Consider the following 8,839-nt stretch of genomic DNA (forward strand, 5'->3'; position numbering starts at 1 on the left):
TACAAAATAAAGCAGTTTAAATGGATTCATATTTTGAATTTGCTTTAATTTTTATATTTGCCGTTTTCATTCGATCACTTTTAGGCCCTTTTTTCAGTTTTAACTGATTTTGAGTTACTGTTTAACTATTTGTTTATTTCCATTTAGTGCTTCAAATGAAACTTATTTCAGTTAGCTCCCAAAGCTACATTTTCATCTAATGTTCGTATTTTATTTCAGTTAACAAAAATGTTATAATAGTTTTCGTCTTAGTTAACATTTGCAACACACTGTACCCATGTTTACATGAATTAAAATCTTACTAATTGATCTAATTTATAATCGCTCGCGCAGAAATGTAATGAAAATTCTTATGACATACTTCCCCATTTGCATTTATTCATCATAGTGCAGTTTAATTGCTTGTACTATGCAGTGTGCAATAATAGCCTATGCAACTGAAGGGGATCGCATAATTTACAATAATTTGCACAATTATGTTAACTGCCATATTTTGTTTTTATATAAAACAATGTGTTTAAAACTTGGAAGACCCATGGTTAAAATTCATAAATGCCAATAATATTTATTGAAACGTCCCACCATAAAGCTCATAAAGCGCGACTCAAGGCAATTATCTGCTCCATGGGTCATTGAGAATTCTTTAAAAACAGCTGATGATCAAGGCCAATTATATCCTGTCAATCAAAATAGCCGAAGCGTGAAACAAATAACACGTTATACAGAGCCACTAAAAGGTTAGCCGCTTGCTAGCGGTAACCTGTTGCACTACAGTACATGAAAGTTCACTTACCACTAGGGCTGCACGATATTGGAAAAAACTCACATTGCGATATTTTTTTTTTTCTTCTTTCATTTTATATTGTGATATGAAAAAAAAAATCAATGACTTCAATAGCTCTATTTGGAAAAAAAAATTAATCAGTGATTGGGGGGATTTTGTAGGCGAGTAAAGGAAATAAACTAATTTCAAGCATAGATAAATAACAGAACAAAGATACAAATGAAATAAGCAGTGCTTTATATTTTTCAGGTAAGTCTAACAGTATTCAGGCACAGAAATTGAATAATCAAATGTAAAATAACGCTGCATAGTTTTCACTATAAATTAAATCTGTGTTAAAGGGATAGTTCACCCAAAAATGAAAATTCTGTCATCATTTACTCACCCTCAAGTAGTTTCAAACCTGTATGAATGTCTTTGTTCTGCAGAACACAAAGGAAGATATTCTGAAGAATGTGGGAAACAGAGCAGTTCTGGGGCACCATTGACTTCCATAGTATTTTTTTCTCCTACTATGGAAGTCAATGGTGCCCCAAAACAGCCTGGTTACAAACCTTCTTCAAAATATCTCCCTTTCTGTTCGGCAGAACAAAGAAATTTATACGGGTTTGGAACTACTTGAGGGTGAGTAAATGATGACAGAATTTTCATTTTTGGGTGAACTATCCTTTTAAAGCTACAAAAGTGATTTTTCTTTGTTTTGTGTTTAATTAACGTTCATGAAAGAGAAAGAAACGGGAACATTAAACTGCTGTGAACTAGGATTGCCGCGATAGGCGGCGCTGATGGTGATACTGGTGTTAAGCCGCAACACCGGTTACGTCACTTGCCCACCGCGTCACTGACCCCCACCGTCGTTTAGATTTTTTATAGTAATAAAAATCATTTAGTTCAGTAACTACAATTAAAAACTGAACGCGGCTACTCAATGCAGCGTGCCGAACGACAGTCACATTACACAGATCAGATTTCATTTATCCAGTGAGGGGAGTGAGTAGAGCTGACTGAGAAGAAGAGTGAGGTGAGACAGACAAGACGATCGCGGATGATTTAGTTCCGACACTAGATGCAAAAGTGCCTGTTTGGCAATATTTTGGATTTTGAAAAGCCTGTTGACTTCTGCCATTTATCTAAGGTGATTTTGGAAGTTTTTTTTAAACATTCGGTTCTTATTTAATTGGTACTGATTTTTACTTTATTTAAACGGTCATTTATTTATTTTATTTGACATTCGTTTTGCTAATAAACGTTCTACGTTTCTTATTTATTTGGTTATATATTATACATTTTATGCAAGTTATTTGTTATTTTATATTAGGCATAGCTTGCCCTATAGCAAGGTGTATTTTTATTTGTTTTGTTAATAAGTTCTATGTTTTATATATACGCTAAAGTGAGTTTGATGTTGTAATTTGTTGTTGCATTCAAGCAATTGACGCCAAACTGCCGCTAATTCAGAAGTGAAAGTAAAATGCGCACGGCGCTTTTAAGCTATTTAAAAGTGAAAGAAAGCGAGAAAAAGAGGGAAAATTCAAAAGAACTAAAAACGAACAATTGCTTTACTCCAAATTGCCGCTATTCGAAAGTAAAATGGGCACACCGCTTTTACAAGCTATTTAAAATCGAAGGAAAGTGAGGAAAAGAGGGAACGCCGCGCAGTGATACCGGTATTACTGGTGTTGTCACACGTCGATTAACCGGTGGGAAAATTTCCTCACCGTCACAACCCTACTGTGAACCAATATACTGTTACACATCCATTTTCTTTCTCAATTGTTTACCTTCACCTAAGCCATAAGCAACTGTGTTTACAAGGATACTTGCAGAGCACAGTGTTTCAGGCACAACAGAAATCAGTGTTCACGTGCATCTGCATGGCTCTCACTGTGTCTACACCGGGCGCGACAAAATACTATGAACCCATTTTAATCAGTGATTCTGTGTGTCTGTCTTCACTGGATGCGGCGCGACACGACAAATCCCCGACAGTAAACTGATGCCTCGTTTATGACGTACTGACACAGTTAAAATGATATGCAACGGTCGCTTTGTCGCGTCTGGTGTAGACCGACTTTGGGGCCGTTCACATGTCGTGGGTGGAAAATGCCGCCACACCGCTTTCTCCTTCTTTCCAAAACGCTCGGGAGCTTGCGCTTTCGTGGAGTCTGCCGTTGCTAAGCGACCGTGACCCACGCTGTCCGCGACGACGCGGAAGTTTCAACAAAGGATAAACTGATTTCCAGCACAGAAAATCGCCTGCTGTAGCTCTGCTACTAAATGTATTTAGAAATGGGTATCTCTGTACAACTGTTGCATCCGGTGTAGACACTGTGTGAGCAAAGAAAACGATCAGTGTAAATCGATCAGTAGCCTATACTAAACATCGCACATCCTGCGATGTGACTATCGCGGATGCGCACATTGCGATATCGATGCTGAAACGATATTTCGTGCAGCCCTACTTACCACAAACACAGAGTAAGGAGAAATGTCTGATAGGACAATGGCGAATGATTTGCAGATCCTGAGCACCAATGACAAACATCTAATCTTGTCAAATGTGTGGTAAGTACTGCCGCTCCATAGTATAGAGTCCTTGTGATCGCGAATCTCGAAAGTGAATGTCAGCTTAACATCGTGATGTCTGTCAGCCACCGTCTATCAGCCCAACCCTAGTTCCAATCCATAAAATCTCTTCAGTGTGATCTAGGTATACTATATACATGGACAATATGGGTATTTGAGTATAATTTTTTTGTTTAAAAGCTTTTACCTTTATGAGAGCTTTATATAGCTGCAAGTATTGAAGTTCAAGAATAAAAAAAATCACAGTTTCTTACTTAATTTGGTAAAATCAGCTGTATACATACTGACCCACTTCACAACACCTTTTCATGTTTGACTTACTTCAGGCAGCTACCAGACCTAATCCATTCATGTGCTCAAACATGGTGTCCTTGCAGCACTAGTGGTTTATGCTGTTGTAATGAAAGTATTAGGCCTAGCTTTGTTTTAAAGGAAAATAAAATAAGCCAATACATTTTTTTTGTAGTAATAAATCAGTATTCACAATTTCTTTTTGACATTGCAACTGTGCCTGACTTGATTTGTATGTGCATACTACTTCTACTTTTTTTTTCTGTTTTTGTAAATTTTCAGAATCTGAAATGTTCTTCGTATTTTTTTTTATATAGAACTTTGCATATAACTACAGCCAAACTGTAGGCTAGCACTTTTATGATTGTGTGATCAGCCATCTCTTGTAGCCACAGACATTATAGGGGGTTGCTAAATAGGGTTGCAAAGAGGTGGAACATATCTGGAAACTTTCCAAAAATCCCTGGAATATTTTTTAAAAATCCTGGAAAGTTTCCAAAATTGTTTCTGAAATTTACTGGAAATTTTCCACCTTTTTGCAACCCTATTGCTAAAGGTGTATTACCTCCTCATTTCATGTTTCACATTTGTCTTTGTGCTATAACATAGCATTGATGTGCCCATGCATGTTTTTGGATATATCATTATATTATAGAGCTGAAAGCATATAACAGTCTCAGTGTTGGTCTAGACTAGGGCTGGACGATATGGCAAAAATTTATATCACGATATATTTCTTCATTTCAGTCGATACGATATAATTCAGGTATCGATATGAACACTATTAAAAAAAGCCTCGTAAAAACTGCCAAGAACGCCACAACAGATGTCTGTGCATACAAACTTATGAAAAATGAATTTGCCAAGTCTCTGACACCTCATATAAAACCATATAATATTTTAGAAAAAAAACCCCAGCACAAATAAATTAATGTTCACCGCCTTCATTCAAACAAGAAATGTGAAATTATTTCAATCCTGCATTAAAAAAAAAAAACAGTAACATTTTGAAATATATTTACTATTTAAAATAACGGTTGTCTATTTGAAAATATTTTAAAATTTAATTTATTCCTGTGATTTCAAAGCTATATTTTTAGCATCATTACTCCAGTCACATGATCCTTCAGAAATCATTCTAATATTCTGATTTGCTGCTCAAAAATCATTTATTATTATGTTGAAAACAGCTGAGTAGAATTTTTTCAGGTTTCTTTGATGAATAGAAAGTTCAGAAGAACAGCATTTATCTGAAATAGAAATCTTTTGTAACATTATAAATGTCTTTATCATCACTTTTGATCAATTTAAATCATCCTTGCTAATTAAAAGTATTGATTTCTATAATTTCAAACGGACTCCAAGCTTTTGAATGGAATAGTGTATAATGTTACAAAAGGTTTTTATTTCAGATAAATGCTGATCTTTAGGTTTTTCTACTCATCAAAGAATCCTGGGGAAAAAAATTCTGTTTTAAATATTGATAATCAGCAAATCGGCATATTAGAATGATTTCTGGATCATGTGACACTGAAGACTGGAGTAATGATGCCGAAAATTCAGGTTTGATCACAGAAATAAATTACATTTTAAAATATATTCAAATAGAGAGCAGTTATTTTAAATAGTAAAAAAAAAAAATGGATCAAATAAATGCAGGCTTGGTGAGCAGAAGAGAGTTCTAAAAAAAAAAAAAAAACATTAAAAATCTTACTGTTCAAAAACTTTTGACTGGTAGTGTAGGCTGATAGCCAGTATAAAGAGTATGAAAAGTGCAAACTGATTGTCTGCCAGCAGGAGGCGCTTTAAGAGCGGTTGAACTAGCGGTTTCTCCAGTAATGGCTGTAATCAAATCAGCTCCGCTCATGAACACTTCTTTATTAGATCAAATAAAAATCCCATCGAAACTTTTCTGAAGACAGTCCTTTCCCTTTAGAGATACATTCATATAAAACACCCGCGACAAGTTTTGATTTTAAAACGTGCAGTGCTCATGTTTATTCAATGAAGTCAAATGCCACAAATACATCAATGTATGGGAAACACTGGTAATCTAGGCTATATCGGAAATGTGTTTGAAAACCATATCACCGTTATTGAAAAAATATATATCGCGATACATATTGATATTGAATTATTGTCCAGCCCTAGTCTAGACACTGTTTCGCCAAATCTGACATTCTGTGCGAGTTGAGCAGTGGTTCTTGGAACCCAATGTGAACCCATATGTTTTGGGTTGTGTAATCTCAAATATGGCCAACATCATGTGTACTAGTGCTGTGTTCGATACGACGATGTATCGTCACAGAGATTTGACGATATGAATATCGATACAGCTGGCCCTGTATCGATACTGTGGCACGTGTGCAGCAGTGGACCGCACTTAATTTGCATACAAGAACAACGTTTAAAGTTCAGTAGAAAAGTGCAAGGATGAATATAAATAGAGCATAATATATAGGCTACAACAAGGTGTAGTTGCCAACAACTGGGTTGCCTGATATAAAGAGACGTAATCCCCGAAACAGAGCTTCCCACTTGTGCAACACGGAAATATCTGCTAAGTGTACTACTTATCTTCGGCAACCATGTGCAGTCTCCACTGTGGATAAACGCGCTTGCTTTCTGAAAACACCGGTTAGCTTGCAGTTTAGCGATCTCCACTTCAATATTTTATTCTCAGAATGAAAAGTGTAATTCATCAAGTGTTCATTTATGAGAGCGAGAGAGATGCTGTGTATGTTTGAATTACCACCGTTTTGCCGCGTTTCTCTATTAACAGTGAAGCTGTGGCTTTAATTTTTTTAGAAACAATAACGTTACCAGCTCCTTGTTGAGAAAGATAATGTAGCTCTTGAGCGATTAAGCTATTTAGTTGATAAAATTGCGGGACCCTAGTTGATAAAATTGCGGGACTAAAAAGTTTGTTGCTGAATGTCTGAGTGAGGACGCAACGTGATCTGTGTGAGTGACTGAGCATGTGTGTGTGTGTGTGTGTGTTAGATACAGTGAAAACAGCGCATTAGTTTAGAACGCTTCTAAATTTTTTTTTTAATCATAGAGATTGTGTTAATTTGTGCAATGATAACCTACCAGCAATGTAAATTATTTAATATATTAAAATGAGTACATTACAATATAAATTTATTAGGACGAGTACATTATTATTTATGGGCTTAAAAACAAAATGCAAACAATCAGAATATTGTACCTGGTGGGGAGTGCCCAATGTAAACATGAAACATTTGCCATTACCTATATTGTACTGTGGTACAGTTATGGAGGCCCTTCATAATGCAGAGGTCAGCTGCCTGCTCTGCCAATAGTTAAAAATGGCACTATAGTATGAAGTGTTTAATAAACAGCTGTTTTACTAAATTCTGCTGAGGTGAAATTCAGTGCAGTCCCGTATCATGACACGTATCCTATCGTGGCCTCTGTATCGTGATGCGTATCGTATCGGGACTTTGCTGGTGATACACAGCCCTAATGTGTACAGATATGTCTTATAAGTTTAAGTTCAAATTCAGATTGCAATAAAACATTGTTTATATTTGGGCTTTCCATAGGAGAGATTGGTATTTTAGAAATTAGCTACTGTCGAGTTTGGTTAGTTTCATAGAAGGATTGTAAGAACAGCTTGTATGTCCTTTAGACAAACATATGTATACTGACCTTTGCTTTTTGTGTAATGCAGGGAAGTTAAGCTGACTTATTTCCCCTGCTTGGGACATGAATTGTAACTTTAACTGTATAGTAATTAGTTGTTTATTATAAGGCAAGTAATACCGTCACAGAAATGAATCCAATATTACTGATTAGAGCTGCACGATTTATCACATTAAAATCAAATTATTGATGTGGCTTAATGTGTTTCTGTGAATGTGTGGCTTGTTTTTTCAGTGGCCTCAGAGCAGTTTGCTGTTTTTGATTGTTCCACATGAACTGTTGGTTCAGTTTATGTCCACAGTTCAGTTTTGTGGTAATGTGCATTGAGAACCCTAAGTGATCAAAGCTTTTTACACGTTATTCCAAACATCATTGTTATAGGCCTATTTAATTGTTAGGTTGGAGTGCATTTCAAACTTGTGAATTACACAAAAGATGGTTCACCAAAAATGTTTAATTCTGAAAATTGAATCACTCATGTCATTCCAGACTCATGAGACCTTTGTTCATCTTTAACACACAAATGAAGATATTTTTATTATTCTCTCAAAAAGACATCCGTATGACTACATAATCCATCTTAATCGAGTGGTTTAATCCAGGTCATCAGAAGAGACCGTCTCTTCGTGTTGAACAGATTTCATTTAGGCCTTATGCACAAAAGTATTGATCAATGCTCGCACACATAGAGAACATCAAATAGGCAAATGGATGCTCCGACATGAAGCTTGAAATTACATGAGGATGAGTAAATGGTGACAGTTTTCATTTTTGTGTGAATTATCGCTTTAAAAAACCCTTTTCAGTCTTCAGCCAAAAATAAAGACTTGAGGATTCATGTAAAGCAATTACTATAGAAATATTGATTAATCTGTGCAATAATAGTAATAATAATGATAATAACAGCCAAAGTAAATAAACCTTCAGGTGCATTGTGATTATAAAGAATATTCACCTTGGGGTCAAATTGATATGTATTGGCAGTAGAGCATGGACACAAAAATTTAGTTCAGAGACATAAACCGTTTTGAAGTGAAGATTGTAATGTGTTTTTGGAAAGAACTGCACAAAACATAATATTTGATGTTCTTTCCCAAGTCCAAAACATAGCCACATGTCTGGATATCTCATCTGCTCTCTGAAGGCCAGATTAGGCATTTTTCACCTGTGTCAAGCTATTTTAGTTTGCACCGCACAGATTAGAGTGGATATTTGCAGGCTGTCAGAACTGACTGAAAGGATTACAAAGTCTTGTCTCAGTCCCCAACACCCCCGCTTCTCGTCTGGACAACTGTTTTATTGGACCACCATTCCCTCAGGATTAGCAAAGGAGGTTTACGCCACGCCACCTCCAGCACTTCCAGTCTGGTTGTCATCGAGGGGCTAAATGTTACTGTAGATCTTTGGGTTGGCCGTGATAGTTTCTTGTGAGCGCACATGGTCAGAATGAATTGTTTGATTTAATATAAATTGGAGAAGGAGTAAGAAAGCGAATAGATTAATATTTCA

Source organism: Sinocyclocheilus grahami, unplaced genomic scaffold, assembly GCF_001515645.1.
Source record: "Sinocyclocheilus grahami isolate Dianchi unplaced genomic scaffold, SAMN03320097.WGS_v1.1 scaffold39.1, whole genome shotgun sequence".
Taxonomy (NCBI): domain Eukaryota; kingdom Metazoa; phylum Chordata; class Actinopteri; order Cypriniformes; family Cyprinidae; genus Sinocyclocheilus; species Sinocyclocheilus grahami.